Source organism: Ranitomeya imitator, chromosome 3 (assembly GCF_032444005.1).
Source record: "Ranitomeya imitator isolate aRanImi1 chromosome 3, aRanImi1.pri, whole genome shotgun sequence".
In the NCBI taxonomy this organism is placed as follows: domain Eukaryota; kingdom Metazoa; phylum Chordata; class Amphibia; order Anura; family Dendrobatidae; genus Ranitomeya; species Ranitomeya imitator.
Window position 1 is genome coordinate 428,958,776 of NC_091284.1, and position 21,102 is coordinate 428,979,877.

The 21,102-nt window shown below is 46.0% G+C and overlaps 1 protein-coding gene across 1 annotated transcript in view; it reads left to right on the forward strand.

Moving 5' to 3' along the window:
* The first annotated feature begins 7,417 nt into the window (after positions 1 to 7,417).
* RASL10B (RAS like family 10 member B) overlaps positions 7,418 to 21,102 on the forward strand; it is a 230,769-nt gene continuing 217,084 nt past the window's right edge. Inside the window, exon 1 of the mRNA XM_069757266.1 lies at positions 7,418 to 7,716. The gene's annotated coding sequence lies outside the window, so the exon portion shown is untranslated. The remainder of the gene's footprint in view (positions 7,717 to 21,102) is intronic.

The window sequence follows — 21,102 nt, forward strand, 5'->3', positions numbered from 1 at the left end:
CACCTGGAATATGCAAATTAGCCTCCTCAAGCTTGAATCCCTGGTTTGGTGATTCTTTCCAAGCAGCTGGTCCCGGCTGTACCCAACGATCTTCTAGCTTAGGGAGACTCTTCGCTTTTCCCAGAAGGCACCTGGAATATGCAAATTAGCCTCCTCAAGCTTGAATCCCTGGTTTGGTGATTCTTTCCAAGCAGCTGGTCCCGGCTGTACCCAACGATCTTCTAGCTTAGGGAGACTCTTCGCTTTTCCCAGAAGGCACCTGGAATATGCAAATTAGCCTCCTCAAGCTTGAATCCCTGGTTTGGTGATTCTTTCCAAGCAGCTGGTCCCGGCTGTACCCAACGATCTTCTAGCTTAGGGAGACTCTTCGCTTTTCCCAGAAGGCACCTGGAATATGCAAATTAGCCTCCTCAAGCTTGAATCCCTGGTTTGGTGATTCTTTCCAAGCAGCTGGTTCCGGCTGTACCCAACGATCTTCTAGCTTAGGGAGACTCTTCGCTTTTCCCAGAAGGCACCTGGAATATGCAAATTAGCCTCCTCAAGCTTGAATCCCTGGTTTGGTGATTCTTTCCAAGCAGCTGGTCCCGGCTGTACCCAACGATCTTCTAGCTTAGGGAGACTCTTCGCTTTTCCCAGAAGGCACCTGGAATATGCAAATTAGCCTCCTCAAGCTTGAATCCCTGGTTTGGTGATTCTTTCCAAGCAGCTGGTCCCGGCTGTACCCAACGATCTTCTAGCTTAGGGAGACTCTTCGCTTTTCCCAGAAGGCACCTGGAATATGCAAATTAGCCTCCTCAAGCTTGAATCCCTGGTTTGGTGACTCTTTCCAAGCAGCTGGTCCCGGCTGTACCCAACGATCTTCTAGCTTAGGGAGACTCTTCGCTTTTCCCAGAAGGCACCTGGAATATGCAAATTAGCCTCCTCAAGCTTGAATCCCTGGTTTGGTGACTCTTTCCAAGCAGCTGGTCCCGGCTGTACCCAACGATCTTCTAGCTTAACGAGACTCTTCGCTTTTCCCAGAAGGCACCTGGAATATGCAAATTAGCCTCCTCAAGCTTGAATCCCTGGTTTGGTGACTCTTTCCAAGCAGCTGGTCCCGGCTGTACCCAACGATCTTCTAGCTTAGGGAGACTCTTCGCTTTTCCCAGAAGGCACCTGGAATATGCAAATTAGCCTCCTCAAGCTTGAATCCCTGGTTTGGTGATTCTTTCCAAGCAGCTGGTCCCGGCTGTACCCAACGATCTTCTAGCTTAGGGAGACTCTTCGCTTTTCCCAGAAGGCACCTGGAATATGCAAATTAGCCTCCTCAAGCTTGAATCCCTGGTTTGGTGATTCTTTCCAAGCAGCTGGTCCCGGCTGTACCCAACGATCTTCTAGCTTAGGGAGACTCTTCGCTTTTCCCAGAAGGCACCTGGAATATGCAAATTAGCCTCCTCAAGCTTGAATCCCTGGTTTGGTGATTCTTTCTAAGCAGCTGGTCCCGGCTGTACCCAACGATCTTCTAGCTTAGGGAGACTCTTCGCTTTTCCCAGAAGGCACCTGGAATATGCAAATTAGCCTCCTCAAGCTTGAATCCCTGGTTTTTAGAACCGTATGTAGAACCGTTATGTAGAACCGTAAAAATAAAAAATCATATTTTTTCACAAAAATTATTTTTCGCACCCAATTTTTTATTTTCCCAAGGGTAAGAGAAGTAATTGGACCCCAAAAGTTGTTGTACAATTTGTCCTGAGTACGCTGATACCCCATATGTGGGGGTAAACCACTGTTTGGGCGGATGGGAGAGCTCGGAAGGGAAGGAGCGCCGTTTGACTTTTCAATGCAAAATTGACAGGAATTGAGATGGGACGCCATGTTGCGTTTGGAGAGCCCCTGATGTGCCTAAACATTGAAACCCCCACAAGTGACACCATTTTGGAAAGTAGACCCCCTAAGGAACTTATCTACATGTGTCATGAGCACTTTGACCCACCAAGGGCTTCACAGAAGTTTATAATGGAGAGCCGTAAAAATGAAACAAAAATTTTTTCCCACAAAAATTATTTTTTAGCCCCCAGTTTTGTATTTTCCCGAGGGTAACAGGAGAAATTGGACCCCAAAATTTGTTGTGCAATTTGTCCTGAGTGCGCTGATACCCCATATGTGGGGGGGAACCACTGTTTGGGCGCATGGGAGGGCTCGGAAGGGAAGGAGCTCCATTTGGAATGCAGGCTTAGATGGAATGGTCTGCAGGTGTCACATTGAATTTGCAGAGCCCCTAATGTACCGAAACAGTAGAAACCCCCCACAAGTGACACCATTTTGGAAACTAGACCCCCTAAGGAACTCATCTAGATGTGTTGTGAGAGCTTTGAACCCCCAAGTGTTTCACTACAGTTTGTAACGCAGAGCCGTGAAAATTAAAAAAAAAATCTTTCCCCCAAAAATCATTTTTTAGCCCCCAGTTTTGTATTTTCCCGAGGGTAAGAAGAGAAATTTGACCCCAAAAGTTGTTGTCCAATTTGTCCTGAGTACGCTGATACCCCATATGTTGGGGGGAACCTCCATTTGGGCGCATGGGAGGGCTTGGAAGGGAAGGAGTGGCATTTGGAATGCAGACTTAGATGGAATGGTCTGCAGGCGTCACATTGCGTTTGCAGAACCCCTAATGTACCTAAACAGTAGAAATCCCCCACAAGTGACCCCATATTGGAAACTAGACCCCCCATGGAACTTATCTAGATGTGTTGTGAGAACTTTGAACCCCCAAGTGTTTCACTACGGTTTATAACGCAGAGCCGTGAAAATAAAAAATCTTTTTTTTTCCCACAAAAATTATTTTTTAGCCCCCAGTTTTGTATTTTCCCAAGGGTAACAGGAGAAATTGGACCCCAAAAGTTGTTGTCCTATTTGTCCTGAGTACACTGATACTGCATATGTTGGGGTAAACCCCTGTTTGGGCGCACGGGAGAGCTCGGAAGGGAAGGAGCACTGTTTTACTTTTTCAACGCAGAACTGGCTGGAATTGAGATCGGACGCCATGTCGCGTTTGGAGAGCGCCTGATGTGCCTAAACAGTGGAAACCCCCCAATTATAACTGAAACCCTAATCCAAACACACCCCTAACCCTAATCCCAACCCTATTCCCAACTGTAAATGTAATCTAAACCCTAACCGTAACTTTAGCCCCAACCCTAACTGTAGCCTTAACCCTAGCCCTAACCCTAGCCCTAACCCTAACCCTAGCCCTAACCCTAGTCCTAGCACTAGCCCTAGCCCTAACCCTAGCCCTAACCCTAGCCCTAACCCTAGCCCTAACCCTAATGGAAAAATGGAAATAAATACATTTTTTTAATTTTTCCCTAACTAAGGGGGTGATGAAGGGGGGTTTGATTTACTTTTATAGCGGGTTTTTTAGCGGATTTTTATGATTGGCAGCCATCACACACTGAAAGACGCTTTTTATTGCAAAAAATATTTTTTGCGTTACCACATTTTGAGAGCTATAATTTTTCCATATATTGGTTCACAGAGTCATGTGAGGTCTTGTTTTTTGCGGGACGAGTTGACGTTTTTATTGGTAACATTTTCGGGCACGTTACATTTTTTGATCGCTTTTTATTCCGATTTTTGTGAGGCAGAATGACCAAAAAACAGCTATTCATGAATTTCTTTTGGGGGAGGCGTTTATACCGTTCCGCGTTTGGTAAAATTGATAAAGCAGTTTTATTCTTCGGGTCAGTACGATTACAGCGATACCTCATTTATATCATTTTTTATGTTTTGGCGCTTTTATACGATAAAAACTATTTTATAGAAAAAATAATTATTTTTGCATCGCTTTATTCTCAGGACTATAACTTTTTTTTTTTTTGCTGATGATGCTGTATCGCGGCTCGTATTTTGCAGGATAAGATGACGCTTTCAGTGGTATCATGGTTATTTATATCTGTCTTTTTGATCGCGTGTTATTCCACTTTTTGTTCGGCGGTATGATAATAAAGCGCTGTTTTTTGCCTCGTTTTTTTTTTTTTTTCTTATGGTGTTTACTGAAGGGGTTAACTAGTGGGCCAGTTTTATAGGTCGGGTCGTTACGGACGCGGCGATACTAAATATGTGTACTTTTATTGTTTGTTTTTTTTATTTAGATAAAGAAATGTATTTAGGGGAATAATATATATATATTTTTTTTCATTATTTAGGAATATTTTTTTTTTTTTTTACACATTTTGAAATGTTTTTTTTTACTTTTTTACATTGTCCCGGGGGGGGGGACATCACAGATCAGTGATCTGACATGCAGCGCTGCAGCCTTCACAGTGCCTGCTCTGAGCAGGCTCTGTGAAGCCACCTCCCTCCCTGCAGGACCCGGATCCGCGGCCATCTTGGATCCGGGCCTGGAACAAGCAGGGAGGGAGGTAAGACCCTCGCAGCAACGCGATCACATCGCGTTGCTGCGGGGGGCTCAGGGAAGCCCGCAGGGAGCCCCCTCCCTGCGCGATGCTTCCCTGCACCGCCGGCACATCGCGATCATCTTTGATCGCGGTGTGCCGGGGGTTAATGTGCCGGGAGCGGTCCGTGACCACTCATGGCACATAGTGCTGGATGTCAGCTGCGATAGGCAGCTGACACCCGGCCGCGATCGGCCGCGCTCCCCCCGTGAGCGCTGCCGATCGCGCTGGACGTACTATCCTGTCCGTGGTCATGGAGGCCCACCCCACCTCGACGGGATAGTACGTCCGATGTCAGAAAGGGGTTAAAGGGGATGTCCAGGTTTGTGATGAGTCTGCAGTCATTCTTTGTGACTGCAGACTTCTGAATTCTCACAGTGCGCACTGCACGCTGTCAGGATTCTCTCGTGCTGGTGATTTACATACATGCGGTCACGTGCTGACTAGACATGTGTGACCTCACTCAATGAAAATGAACTGAGCGAGGCCGGGCACGTCTAGTCGGAATGTGGTCAGAAGTATACAAATCGCATGCTTGTGCTGACATGACCGTCCACCGGCAAGGGAGAATCCTAAAAGTGTGCAGTGCATTAGTTGTGAGAATTCAGAAGCTGCGATGTCAGGATTCAGCTCTGCAGGTTCCAGTAGTCGTCACATGGACACTTCACTCATATGCAACTTTCATACTTGTGGTCCTGTGACAACGAGATTCTCTTCCTACTTCTCTCAGTTTTTCACTGAACATTGAGAGAATTAGGGAGAGGAGCTCGTGGGCACGTGACTAAGGCCGGCGTCACACTGGCGTTTTGCATCCGATGCGAGATCATCGGATGCGATATGCTAATGACACGCGTCTGTGCTACGATTCTCTCGCACAGGGAGGATCGGAGTACAGCTGCGGAGGAGGCGGAGAAACTAATTTCTCCATCTCCTCCATTGCTGGGGTCCGCTTATAAGGCTACTTTCACACTAGCGTTGTTTGGCCTCCGTCGCAATGCGTCGTTTTGGAGAAAAAACACATCCTGCAAAGTTGCCCGCAGGATGCGTTTTTTCTCCATAGACTTGCATTAACGATGCATTGCGACGGATTGCCACACGTCGCATCCTTTGTGCGACGGATGCGTCGTGTTTTGGTGGACCGTCGGCACAAAAAAACGCTACATGTAACTTTTTTTGTGCGTCGTGTCTGCCATTTCCGACTGCGCATGCGTGGCCAGAACTCCACCCCCTCCTACCCGGACCTTACAATGGGGCAGCGGATGCGTTGAAAAACTGCATCCGCTGCCCCCGTTGTGCTTTTACTTCACAGCATGCATCGGTACGTCGGTCCGACGCACTGCGACTGGCCCGTACCGACGCTAGTGTGAAAGTAGCCTTACGCACATCACTCGGATGATATCTGAGTGGTGTACGCTGTCTCACTCGCACCCATAGGCTTATATGGGTGCGAGTGAGCCGAGAGTTTTCCTCGGTTCGAGACAATCACAGCATGCTGCGCTTGTCTTGGACCGAGGAAAACGGTCGACAAAAAGTCGGCTGCTGCGAGCTGCCCCATAGCTTAACATTGGTCCGAGTGCAATGCGATTTTTTATCGCATTGCACTTGGCCGTTTAAAACACCAGTGTGGCGCCGGCCTAAGTGTGAAAATCGCATGTCCTGTGGGGGGGGGGGAGGGCAACAAAATGAATTCTTGCCCCAGGTGCCAGAAACCCTAGATACACCTCTGCCCGTATGCCACTGCGAGCGGTGATTACCGAAGTCCAGTGGAGGGATGTCTGTGCACAGGGAGTGAGGCAGGGACTGAGAGTGTGCCCAGAGAGAGACCCGGAGACTGCCCGTCCCATTCTACACCGTAGCCTGGAGCCCTCATTATCGTAGGAATATATCAGTTAATAAATTGTTTTTCTAAAGCTTTATAGTGTAGTTTTAGGTCAGAGTGGGATGGTTAGGGATGAGCTAGCAAGATGCAGGGACAGGTAGTGATGGCTACATGCGGACATGTGCGACACTTGCGGTTTTGCCCTTGCGGAGAGACAAGAAAACACTGCTAGCAGAGTTTTTTTCCATTGCTGCAAATACCGTATGTGCCGGATCGCGGAAAAACCGTAAGTGCCGCACATGTCCGCAAGTCCCATAGGGAATGAATGAGGCCGAATGCAGTGTTGCCGTAAGTGATCCGTTACACGGCAGATGCAGAAAAACTGCTGGATCTGCTGCAAAAGGCGACTTTCACATCAGCGATTTTTGCCAAAGTCACTGCGGATAGTGTCATACTCACCAATGGGGGAGGCAGCACTAAAAGTGCCTGGGGCAGCAGAAACCCTAAATACGGCCCTGCCTGTAGACACAGACATTCCACATGCTATCTGAACTTGCAGTGTCAGTGTGCAGGCAGCGCTGAGGATCCAATACAGGCATCAATCATCATAGCGGGAGGGTGGAGGATGGTAACTGAGGGGGCGAACGGAGCGCTTGGCCCTCGGCCACACCAAGCCCCCTCACATATGTAATACGATTGTTTTTACATAAAATAAGGAATATCTGCACTACAAGTAGAATTTTATAGGAATAAATCCCATAGATGAATGTAGAAATGGCTTAATTTCAGGTTTGGGGCGACACACCCCCGTTGCAGACCCCATTTATCATCTGGAATCCGTGCCTGCACTACTTTCTATGTGTGCACTCATACAAACCTGTCATGTCTGACAACGATCCTCCTCCGTCCTTATTATAGGTTTGTATAAAACATGTAGAAATGGAAGTCCGTGCTGCAGAAATGGAAGTCCGTGCTGCAGAAATGGAAGTCCGTGCTGCAGAAATGGAAGTCCGTGCTGCAGAAATGGAAGTCCGTGCTGCAGAAATGGAAGTCCGTGCTGCAGAAATGGAAGTCCGTGCTGCAGAAATGGAAGTCCGTGCTGCCGAAACGTCCACTCCGAACCTGCAGTGTGAACAGAGCCCTAGAGTGCGCTGACGCTGCAGATGTGGGGAGTCAGCTGATGGTGGGCGCATGATCCCTGCCCAGGAGCAGCATTTCTCGGCAGGGTGAATAACCCTCTGAGCGCTGACACCCCACCCCAGTGATAGCAGCAATGAATCCCTCAGGTGCCGGCACGGTAGTCAGGAGAGCGGCGCCCCTGTAGGACCCCGCGGAGCCGTAGTCAAGGCGGATGAGGCCACGCCCACTGCTCGCCTCTACTCAGGGGTGGGCGGAGACTCCGCTTAGATGGCTGAGGACACAGAGGCAGCAGGTGCGGCTGGAGCGGGGTTGAGGTGACGGCTCCAGGTAAGAGCGGGGTTAACCCCTTCACGCCCCGGGGGGAGACAGCTGCAGAGCCGGATTTCCATGTACAGCAGCGTCGCCTTTAACCAGTGCAATGTGCTAAGTGTAGCGGCGCTCATTCCCTGGCGGGCGCTGCAGTGTGGTAACCCATGCGCTGCCGGAGCTTCCTGCGCTGCGCTGAAGCAGGACATGTGTGCAGCCTTGTCTCGGTCTCTGGTAGAAAACATCGCGCTGTTAACCCCCCAGTTACCGGCGGGATGTGTGGCGCTGTCCGCGGTGCTGTTCGCTGGGAATCCCATCATTAGTGATCGCTGGAGGGAATCTGGTGCTGTTGTCCTTGGGTCTCCCGCTCACACTGGGGTCTGACATGGCATGGGAGCTTGTGTTTGGGGTCTGCGGACGAGCCTGGCTCCCACATCCCCTATAATGTATGTGTAGAGGGGCTGACGGCCACCCTGTCCCCACATGTCCCCACAGGCAGCCTTACCTGGCTACAGTGTGCCACCATGGAGGACTGGCTCACCTGGGGCCCCTAATGGGATGTGCCCACCATGCCCACCTGCAATCATGGGCACTGGCTGCACATACACTTTACTTCATGTCCTGCAAGTGATTGGGATTTATCCAGAAATCAGCGCAGTCTGGGGAAATCTAAACTCCCAAATTGTCGCCCTCTGGGCAGTGCCAAGCCCCCAGCATGGTTGGCGCAGCTTCCTATATGTCTGTGCGGATCTGTGGGGCCTTGTCTGGTTCTACAGATCGTCCATTATGTGATGTAGTGGATAATTAATGTGGCATTTTATTACCTCCATTCCCCTCTGCAGTGCTGTCATCTGGTGCAGAAGCCTGCCATCTGAATGCATTGCTGGTAATGCCCGCACTGCCATGGCGAGCTGTCAGCGACCCATCACATGTGCCGGGCAGGCCCACGGGCTACTTAAAATGAATATTCAGTCAAGATGAAAAAACACTTAGTTTTATTTTAAAGGGAACCTGTCACGTGAAAATGATATTGATCCACCCGCAAGATGACTTAGAGGAGGAGGAGGAGCTGATCAGAGTGATATGTAGGTTTCGGTAAAACTTGCATTTTATTTATTGAAATGATATTTATTGAAATACTTGGTGTTTGTATGCATATGAGTTCAGAGACGGTCCTATTCAGTGATTGGCAATCCTTCCTGAGGACCGCCCACTGGACTCCTGCATAAAAACACCAGGTATTTCAATGAATAAAATGCAAGTTATACTGATTGTTCTCCCAAAAAAACCCTATATATCATTCTGATCAGCTTCTTCTCTGTTCTGTACTGTCCGCAGACCGGACTGCATGTGCAATGTGACAGGTTCCCTTTAAATCACATAAATCACTGCTGACATACTCATCAGTCAGCCATGTGCATCTGTATCTGTGTATACACAGTGGTTATACCAGGTGTATATAGAATCAGATGGCTTCAGATGGTGGATTAAATATCCAGAATAATTAGAGAATGTAGCTTTTCCTGAGCTGTAAATGGCATTTACCTGGTGGTTTCATGTCGCTAGAACCCATGTATTTATTCATTGTGCCAGTGTCACCATGATGTCTGTTTTGTATACATTCTGAGCTTTTTTTCTATTCCGCGCGCTATCCGGTGTCTTTATTGGATGAAAGTTCTGTGTGTAAAGCCGGTGATTCACACGCTGGCTGCTGGGGAGATGCTGACTCACTGCCGCTGCGCCAGGTACGAGAAGCCTGAGGAATTGCTCAGGTAGTATCCATCAGTAAGACAATGAAGGCTTATGTAAGAAAGCATTGTGTCCTCTAGGATGTAGATGACATTAAGTATCGCAATGAGGACACGGGAAAGCAGAAGTAGGGAAAGGATTGTGCAGCTGCAGACTGCAGAGGTGAAAAGCCGCATGCAGAACACACTCCTTGCCCCCTTTAAATGTGTGTAAATGGCCGGAATAGAAATGTATTGGTCCCTGATCAGCGCAGTGTAATACAGTCCTCCGTCCCCTTTCATAATTCATGATCAAAGCATAAGTCTTTCCTGACAATTTGCTCTATAGATCATAACACTCTGAACCAGGATCAATAAATTATTCCCTTCCCATCCCTGTATTTAAAAGCTAGAGCCTTGGCCTAGTCTCCGGGGGGCCATTGTTCTGCTGCAGCTTGGATGCTAGGAGTGTGTAATATTGTTATGTATTGATCTGGCAAGGATTGTCACTTTCTAGTTTCTCTGAAGGTCAGTGAAAGGGTGACTGGTAGCAGGCAAAATATTCCATTTATACTCATTTAAAATAACCTTGAATATTTTAAGGCAGCAAAATTCGCTACATAACTTCAGGCTATGGCACCACATGGCAAGGGTCACTGCTTAATTGCCATTTGTTTCGGTCTGTTTTAGCTTTATTAGGCATAATTTTCTTAGCCTGTTACTAAAGCTGATTTTTTTTTTTAACTACTTGTTATAAAGTTAGTATTTCAGCATAATTCATAGTGCACTATATATTTCAGCGCAATATACAGTGCTGTGCAAAAGTTTTAGGCAGGTGTGGGATAAAAATGTAAAGCAAGATGCTTTAAAGAAGCTGTACGATTAATATTTTTTTCTAATTAAATGTGTGCAGGCTTGGACTGGCCCACAGGAGAAGCGGGGAATCCTCCGGTAGGCCTCAGTGCAAGAATGGACCACCACTCTCTAACATGAGTATTACTTTGCACAACATATTTATGTATTACATGAATCACTATGTAAAGTCAAATGCAACATCTTACCCATTTACCGTAACAATCTACCCAGTTCATTGCTATACAAATTTGTGATTGAGGATAATGTCACATTTGCAGGTAGCAGAAAAGTGGGGCCCTGGACTTGGTTACTGGTGGCCCATGGCACCCCAGTCTGACACTGAATGTGTGTATATGTGTATGGGGTGTATTGTGAATCTATTAATATGCTCACCTACCATCTCCTCCAGGATCCCATGCCATCCCAGTCCTTTTCTCGGTGATGTCACCAGTCTGCAGACTGGTCAGGTTATACTGCACCCTGCGTGACACACCAGTGGCTTTTACAATGCAAGCCTATGAAGCATCAGAACGAGTCTCCATAGACTTACATTGTAAATGACACTTCCAACTCACACATAGAACATAGAATGAGTCGGATAGTCTGAAGGACTGTAACGTCACTGAGAAGAGGAGCAGAATGGCCCTGGATCCCAGAGAAAATGATTGAGTATAATAATACACTGACAGTACACACTTTACACATATGCACACATTTAGTGAACAAAAACATATTCATGGGAGTGCTTTTTTAACCCCTTTCTGATGTTGGGCGTAATAGTATGCCCACGTCCAAATCAATCCCTTTGATGCGGGCTCCGGTGCTGAGCCCACGACTTTCCTGGCTCATGTCAGCTGTTTTGAACACCTGACATGTGCCTCTAACAGCCACGGGTGGAATCGCGACCCACCCGTGGTTGTTAACCTGTTAAATGCCACTGTCAATCTCTGACAGCGGCATCTAACTCACGTGTCCAGTAAGTGCAGCGGAAATACTGCTCATTGGTGACCCCATCACGTGATCGCGAGTCACTGATGGGTTGGCATGGCAACCAGAGGTCTCCAGCAGACCTCTATGGTTGTCATAGCCGGATTGCTATGAGCGCTGACCACCGGGCCCAGCAACTCAACTATGCACAAAAGCATAGGAACTGGGGTACCCAAAAATAGCAACAAGTGCTCTGAACTGACGATATTTGGCTGTAACAGTAGGCAGTTCTTTCACTGACAGCTGGTAAGCGGTATAATAATGAGTGTCTGCACCCAACAGTGAAGCATGATCCAGGTTCTTTGCAAGTTTGGGGCTGCATTTCAGCCAATGGAGTTGGGGATTTTTTCATGAATTATGGTTTCCTCAAGCTGAGAAATAAAGACGGTAATAACATCAGGTGTCTGATTGGCTCAAAATATATTTTGCCGTAGGACTACCACTCCAAGCAACATCATCAGGTCTGTCTAGGGTTATTTGAAGAGAAAAAAATATTTTCACAAGCCTACATTCACAGGTCTGTGGTTGGTTCTCCAAAATGTTTGGAATAAGCTCCCTTCCTAATTCCTTCAAAAACAAGTGTACTTAGAAGAAATGATAAGTTGATGCTGTTTTCAAGGCGAAGGAATGTCACACTAAATATTTGTTAGATTTAAATTTGTCTCATGTTTTTCTCTTTGAATTTTTTGGAGTAGAGACATAACTATGCAAGCAGTGGTCAGGGCATACATAGGATAGACACGAAGGCCACTTTCAGGGGTCTGTGAAATACAGACAGCACTCACATTGCAATACACAGCCCAACCACGTCCATGTTTGATGAAAGTGTGAAACTGGCCTAGGGAAATGTACTGAATCTGTGCTACAGGTGAAGTAAATCCAAGCTTCCTCTGCCACAGAAGCAAGTCATAAAGATGCTTCAAGACTAGTGATGAGCGAGTATACTCGTTGCTCGGGTTTTCCAGAGCACGCTCGGGTGACCTCCGAGTATTTGTTAGTGCTCGGAGATTTAGTTTTCGTCTCCACAGCTGCATAATTTACAGCTGCTAGCCAGGCTGAATACATGTGAGGAATGCCTGTTTGTTAGGGAATCCCCCCATGTATTCAGGCTGTCCAGCAGCCGTAAATGCAGCTGCAGCGACGAAAACTAAATCTCCGAGCACTAAGAAATACTCGGAGACCACCCGAGCGATGAATATACTCTCTCATCACTATTCAAGACCTGTGGGTAGAGACTTGCAGTCCATGTGGACTCCGTACTCTCTCACTTATGGTCTTATTTTTGTCTTGAAGACTTCTCTACAGGTTACTTATATAGTTTAAGTAAATCAACTATTAGCACTAATATGTTCTCTTTTTATAAAAGAAAATATTTCTCACATTTCTCAATTTACATTTCATGCTGTTACATATGTCGTACCAATCATCCTCAGACTTTTTTTTTTTTTACTCACCGGTGTCACATCATCAGTGCTGTACACAGTCAGCATTTGCAGGGACACATGAGCGCAGAAAGGATTTAGAAAGTTGCTTGTAGTGCCACTGGGGACACCTATAAGACATGAACTGGTGGGGCTCTCTTTAGGGCTCCTTCTCACTTGCGTGAAATACGTCCGAGTCTCGCAGGTTAAAACCCGGCTCTGCCGCCGGCACTCCAGATGAGAGTATGCGGCCGCATAGCAATACATGGAGCTGCACGCTCCGCTCTGGAGTGCCGGCGGCAGAGCCGGGTTTTAACCTGCGAGACTCGGACGTATTTCACGCAAGTGAGGAGCCCTTAGACAAATGCAAACAGGTATAGTCCAGCTCACCTTACTTGAGGCTTTCAATTATTCTCAACATGGAAATGCCACTCCTGCCCCTTGTGGCCAAAGACTGCATAGCAAATAGACAATTTTCCAGCCGCTTCTTGATTTCCTACATGCTTCAGACTAAAATATAGTCTTTAATCATCCATGCTAAAATACTTTTTTAGTCTGAAACGAGCAGAAACAACATTATGCTTGGATTTATTATGAGTGCCAATTTTTACGATATGGAATAAAAGTTTTTGAAATGTTTTAATCAAGAATCGTCTGAATATCTTCTATATATTATGCTCCTTTTAGATCAAGTTTTTTTTTTTTAAAGTGTCTTAATTCATTTAGTTTGTTAGTGGACAATAGGGTGCCCTGAATGGATGAACATGAAGTCTCATCATAGCGAATAAAAGAAATGGTGCTGACTGTGATAGATGCACAGATGGACAGACAGATACAGGACGCCTGTCCCCCATACCTGTTTTTTTACTTTTTCAATAGACAGACACATATGCTTGTTGTAAGAATTTTTTTGAAAATAAACATACTGTACAAAAATGGAAATGGATAGCAGCCTTTTATAGAAAATTATTCTCAAAGCTTCTTAATGTACCTGGACTAAGGTTATAATATGTTGTACCACAAGGCTATGCAGCTAGGCCTAGAACTAATGTAACATTTGGTCTAGAAGTTAACCCCTTTCTGCCATCAGACGTACTATTCCGTCCATGTGGGGTGGGCTTTACTTCCCAAGGACGGAATAGTACGTCATAGGCGATCGGCCGCGCTCACGGGGGAAGCGCGGCCGATCGTGGCCGGGTGTCAGCTGCTTATCGCAGCTGACATCCGGCACTATGTGCCAGGAGCGGTCACGGACCGCCCCCGGCACATTAACCCCCGGCACACCGCGATCAAACATGATCGCGATGTGCCGGCGGTGCAGGGAAGCATCGCGCAGGGAGGGGGCTCCCTGCGGGCTTCCCTGAGACCCCCGCAGCAACGCGATGTGATCGCGTTGCTCCGGGGGTCTCCCACCTCCTTCCTGCAGCAAGTCCCGGATCCAAAATGGCCGCGGATCCGGGTCCTGCAGGGAGGGAGGTGGCTTACCAAGTGCCTGCTCAGAGCAGGCACTTGGTAACGCTGCACTGCTCTCAGACAGATCGGTGATCTGTCAGAGTGCTGTGCAAACTGGCAGATCACTGATCTGTATTGTCCCCCCCTGGGACAAAGTAAAAAAGTTAAAACATTTTTTTACAAATGTGTAAAAAAAAAAAAAAATCCTAAATAATGAAAAAAAAAAAAAATATTATTCCCATAAATACATTTCTTTATCTAAATAAAAAAAACAAACAATAAAAGTACACATATTTAATATCGCCGCGTCCGTAACGACCCGACCTATAAAACTGTCCCACTAGTTAACCCCTTCAGTAAACACCGTAAGAAAAAAAAAAACGAGACAAAAAACAACACTTTATTATCATACCGCCGAACAAAAAGTGGAATAACACGCGATCAAAAAGACGGATATAAATATCCATGGTACCGCTGAAAGCGTCATCTTGTCCCGCAAAAAACGAGCCGCCATACAGCATCATCAGCGAAAAAATAAAAAAGTTATAGTCCTGAGAATAAAGCGATGCAAAAATAATTATTTTTTCTATAAAATTGTTTTTATCGTATAAAAGCGCCAAAACATTAAAAAAAATGATATAAATGAGGTATCGCTGTAATCGTACTGACCCGAAGAATAAAACTGCTTTATCAATTTTACCAAACGCGGAACGGTATAAACGCCTTCCCCAAAAGAAATTCATGAATACCTGGTTTTTGGTAATTCTGCCTCACAAAAATCGGAATAAAAAGCGATCAAAAAATGTCACGTGCCCAAAAATGTTACCAATAAAAACGTCAATTCGTCCCGCAAAAAACAAGACCTCACATGACTCTGTGGACTCAAATATGGAAAAATTATAGCTCTCAAAATGTGTTAACGCAAAAAATATTTTTTGCAATAAAAAGCGTCTTTCAGTGTGTGACGGCTGCCAATCATAAAAATCCGCTGAAAAACCCGCTATAAAAGTAAATCAAACCCCCCTTCATCACCCCTTTAGTTAGAGAAAAATAAAAAAATTAAAAAAATGTATTTATTTCCATTTTCCCATTAGGGTTAGGGCTAAGGTTAGGGCTAGGGTTAGGGCTAGGGTTAGGGCTAGCGTTAGGGTTAGGGCTAGGGTTAGGGCTAGGGTTAGGGCTAGGGTTAGGGTTAGGGCTAGGGTTAGGGCTAGGGTTAGGGTTAGGGCTAGGGTTAGGGCTAGGGTTAGGGTTAGGGCTAGGGTTAGGGCTAGGGTTAGGGCTAGGGTTATGGTTAGGGCTAGGGTTAGGGCTACAGTTAGGGTTAAGGCTACAGTTAGGGTTGGGGCTAAGGTTAGGGGTAGGGTTTGGATTACATTTGCGGTTGGGAATAGGGTTGGTATTAGGGTTAGGGGTGTGTCTGGGTTAGAGGTGTGGTTAGGGTTACCGTTGGGATTAGGGTTAGGGGTGTGTTTGGATTAGGGTTTCAGTTATAATTGGGAGGTTTCCACTGTTTAGACACATCAGGGGCTCTCCAAACGCGACATGGCGTCCGATCTCAATTCCAGCCAATTCTGCGTTGAAAAAGTAAAACAGTGCTCCTTCCCTTCCGAGCTCTCCCGTGTGTCCAAACAGGAGTTTACCCCAACATATGGGGTATCAGCGTACTCAGGACAAATTGGACAACAACTTTTGGGGTCCAATTTCTCCTGTTACCCTTGCGAAAATACAAAACTGGGGGCTAAAAAATAATTTTTGAGGGAAAAAAAAAGATTTTTTATTTTCACGGCTCTGCGTTAAAACTGTAGTGAAACACTTGGGGGCTCAAAGTTCTCACAACACATCTAGATAAGTTCCATGGGGGGTCTAGTTTCCAATATGGGGTCACTTGTGGGGGGTTTCTACTGTTTAGGTACATTAGGGGCTCTGCAAACGCAATGTGACGCCTGCAGACCATTCCATCTAAGTCTGTATTCCAAATGGCGCTCCTTCCCTTCCGAGCCCTCCCATGCGCCCAAACAGTGGTCCCCCCCACATATGGGGTATCAGCGCACTCAGGACAAATTGCAAAACAACTTTTGGGGTCCAATTTCTCCTGTTACCCTCGGGAAAATACAAAACTGGGGACTAAAAAATAATTTTTGTGGGAAAAAATTTTTGTTTTATTTTTACGGCTCTGCATTATAAACTTCTGTGAAGCTCTTGGTGGGTCAAAGTGCTCACCACACATCTAGATAAGTTCCTTAGGGGGTCTACTTTCCAAAATAGTGTCACTTGTGGGGGGTTTCAATGTTTAGGCACATCAGTGGCTCTCCAAACGCAACATGGCGTCTCATCTCAATTCCTGTGGATTTTGCATTGAAAAGTCAAACGGCGCTCCTTCCCTTCCGAGCTCTCCCATGCGCCCAAACAGTGGTTTACCCCCACAAATGGGGTATCAGCGTACTCAGGACAAATTGTACAACAACTTTTTGTTTCCAATTTCTTCTCTTACCATTGGGAAAATAAAAAATTGGGGGCGAAAAGATAATTTTTGTGAAAAAAAAATGATTTTTTATTTTTACGGTTCTGCATTATAAACTTCTGTGAAGCACTTGGTGGGTCAAAGTGCTCACCACACCTCTAGATAAGTTCCTTAGGGGGTCTACTTTCCAAAATGGTGTCACTTGTGGGGGGTTTCAATGTTTAGGCACATCAGTGGCTCTTCAAACGCAACATGGCGTCCCATCTCAATTCCTGTCAATTTTGCATTGAGAAGTCAAATGGCGCTCCTTCGCTTCCAAGCTCTGTCATGCGCCCAAACAGTGGTTTACCTCCACTTATGGGGTATCGGCGTACTCAGGACAAATTGTACAACAAGGTTTGGGGTCCATTTTCTCCTGTAACCCTTGGTAAAATAAAACAAATTGGAGCTGAAGTAAATTTTTTGTGAAAAAAAGTTAAATGTTAATTTTTATTTGAACATTCCAAAAATTCCTGTGACACACTTGAAGGGTTAATAAACTTCTTGAATGTGGTTTTGAGAACCTTGAGGGGTGCAGTTTTTAGAATGGTGTCACACTTGGGTATTTTCTATCATATAGACCCCTCAAAATGACTTCAAATGAGATGTGGTCCCTAAAATAAAATGGTGTTGTAAAAACGAGAAATTGCTGGTCAACTTTTAACCCTTATAACTCCCTAACAAATAAAAATTTTGGTTCCAAAATTGTGCTGATGTAAAGTAGACATGTGGGAAATGTTACTTATTAAGTATTTTTTGTGACATATCTCTGTGATTTAATTGCATAAAAATTCAAAGTTGGAAAATTGCGAAATTTTCAAAATTTTCGCCATATTTCCGTTTTTTTCACAAATAAACGCAGGTAATATCAAAGAAATTTTACCACTATCATGAAGTACAATATGTCACGAGAAAACAATGTCAGAATCACCGGGATCCGTTGAAGCGTTCCAGAGTTATAACCTCATAAAGGGACAGTGGTCAGAATTGTAAAAATTGGCCCGGTCCATAACGTGCAAACCACCCTTGGGGGTAAAGGGGTTAATATTATCCACATAATAGCCTCTTCATATTACCGTATTTTCCTTACTTTATATTTGAGATATGCAGAACATGTGCCCACTTTCATTGTGCTACTGATATTTATTTGTATGCACAGAGCTGTCTTCTTACTTGCTGGGATATGGTGCTGGTATACAAAGGCAGCTCTCAGCGAGAGCGAGTGCAGCTGTACATGCTATCTCAATAAGCGTTTATGGCATCACAGCATTCACTAAGCTTCTCAAGAAAACTTTTGTTACGTGCAATGCAGGTGCACACTATTGTCTCTTGTGTTGCCATTCTGGATGAATAGTTAGCCCAAGCTAGGTCATCACCAGGTGTAATGGTTTTTTTTTTCTTCCTATCATTGCATATAATATTTATATATTAGGTTTCTGGAAATATTTATATATAACCAACTATTCCTATATTCTGGAATGCAATTTATAAAGGACTTTAGAAATAAGCTACACATACAGTCATGGCCAAAAGTATTGACACCCCTGCAAGTCTGTCAGATAATACTCATTTTCTTCCTGAAAATGATTGCAATCACAAATTCTTTGGTATTATTATCTTCATTTAATTTGTGTTAAATGAAAAAACACAAAAGAGAATGAAGTAAAAAGCAAAACATTGATCATTTCACACAACTCCAAAAATGGGCCAGACAAAAGTATTGGCACCCTCAGCCTAATACTTGGTTGCACAACCTTTAGCCAAAATAACTGCGATCAACTGCTTCCGGTAACCATCAATGAGTTTCTTACAATGCTCTGCTGGAATTTTAGACCATTCTTCTTTGGCAAACTGCTCCAGGTCCCTGATATTTGAAGGGTGCCTTCTCCAAACTGCCATTTTTAGATCTCTCCACAAGTGTTCTATGGGATTCAGGTCTGGACTCCTTGCTGGCCACCTTAGAAGTCTCCAGTGCTTTCTCTCAAACCATTTTCTAGTGCTTTTTGAAGTGTGTTTTGGGTCATTGTCCTGCTGGAAGACTCATGACCTCTGAGGGAGACCCAGCTTTCTCACACTGGGCCCTACATTATGCTGCAAAATTTGTTGGTAGTCTTCAGACTTCATAATGCCATGCACACGGTCAAGCAATCCAGTGCCAGTGGCAGCAAAGCAACCCCAAAACATCAGGGAACTTCCGCCATGTTTGACTGTAGGGACCGTGTTCTTTTCTTTGAATGCCTCTTTTTTTCTCCTGTAAACTCTATGTTGATGCGTTTGCCCAAAAAGCTCTACTTTTGTCTCATCTGACCAGAGAACATTCTTCCAAAACGTTTTAGGCTTTTTCAGGTAAGTTTTGGCAAACTCCAGCCTGGCTTTTTTATGTCTCAGGGTAAGAAGTGGGGACTTCCTGGGTCTCCTACCATACAGTCCCTTTTCATTCAGATGCCGACGAATAGTACGGGTTGACACTGTTGTACCCTCGGGCTGCAGGGCAACTTGAACTTGTTTGGATGTTAGTCGAGGTTCTTTATCCAACATCCGCAAAATCTTGCGTTGAAATCTCTTGTCAATTTTTCTTTTCCGTCCACATCTAGGGAGGTTAGCCACAGTGCCATGGGCTTTAAACTTCTTGATGACACTGTGCACGGTAGACACAGGAACATTCAGGTCTTTGGAGATGGACTTGTAGCCTTGAGATTGCTCATGCTTTCTCACAATTTGGTTTCTCAAGTCCTCAGACAGTTCTTTGGTCTTCTTTCTTTTCTCCATGCTCAATGTGGTACACACAAGGACACAGGACAGAGGTTAAGTCAACTTTAATCCATGTCAACTGGCTGCAAGTGTGATTTAGTTACTGCCAACACCTGTTAGGTGCCACAGGTAAGTTACAGGTGCTGTTAATTACCCAAATTAGAGAAGCATCACATGATTTTTCGAACAGTGCCAATACTTTTGTCCATCCCCTTTTTTATGTTTGGTGTGGAATTATATCCAGTTTGTCTTTAGGACAATTCTTTTTGTGTTTTTTCATTTAAGACAAATTAAATGAATATAATAATACCAAATAATTTGTGTTTGCAATCATTTTCAGGAAGAAAATGAGTATTATCTGACAGAATTGCAGGGGTGTCAATACTTTTAGCCATGCCTGTACGGTACTTTTGTACCTCTAAAGCACAAGCTCTCCTAGAAGTGCACACGGGCTCTCCTAGAAGTGCACACGGGCTCTCCTAGAAGTGCACACGGGCTCTCCTAGAAGTGCACACGGGCTCTCCTAGAAGTGCACACAAGCCCCCTAGAAGTGCACACAAGCCCCCCTAGAAGTGCACACAAGCCCCCCTAGAAGTGCACACAAGCCCCCTTAGAAGTGCACACGGTCTCTCCTAGAAGTGCACACGGTCTCTCCTAGAAGAGCACACGGTCTCTCCTAGAAGCGCACACGGTCTCTCCTAGAAGCGCACACGGTCTCTCCTAGAAGCGCACACGGTCTCTCCTAGAAGCGCACACGGTCTCTCCTAGAAGCGCACACGGTCTCTCCTAGAAGCGCACACGGGCTCTCCTAGAAGCGCACACGGGCTCTCCTAGAAGCGCACACGGGCTCTCCTAGAAGCGCACACGGGCTCTCCTAGAAGCGCACACGGGCTCTCCTAGAAGCGCACACGGGCTCTCCTAGAAGTGCACACGGGCTCTCCTAGAAGTGCACACAAGCCTCCTTAGAAGTGCACACGGTCTCTCCTAGAAGTGCACACAAGGTCTCTCCCAGAAGTGCACACGGGCTCTCCTAGAAGTGCACGCAAGCCCCCCTAGAAGTGCACACAAGCCCCCTTAGAAGTGCACACGGTCTCTCCTAGAAGTGCACACAAGGTCTCTCCTAGAAGTGCACACGGGCTCTCCTAGAAGTGCACACGGGCTCTCCTAGAAGTGCACACGGGCTCTCCTAGAAGTGCACACGGCTCTCCTAGAAGTGCACAGGGTTCTCCTAGAAGTGCACAGGGCTCTCCTAGAAGTGCACATGGGCTCTCCAAGAAGTGCACATGGGCTCCCCTAGAAGTGCACACAAGCTCTCCTAGAAGTGCACACGGGCTCTCCTAGAAGTGCACACGGGCTCTCCTAGAAGTGCACACGGGCTCTCCTAGAAGTGCACACGGGCTCTCCTAGAAGTGCACACAAGCCTCCTTAGAAGTGCACACGGTCTCTCCTAGAAGTGCACACAAGGTCTCTCCTAGAAGTGCACACGGGCTCTCCTAGAAGTGCACGCAAGGTCTCTCCTAGAAGTGCACACAAGGTCTCTCCTAGAAGTGCACACGGGCTCTCCTAGAAGTGCACACGGCTCTCCTAGAAGTGCACAGGGTTCTCCTAGAAGTGCACAGGGCTCTCCTAGAAGTGCACACAGGCTCTCCTAGAAGTGCACAGGGCTCTCCTAGAAGTGCACACGGGCTCTCCTAGAAGTGCACACGGGCTC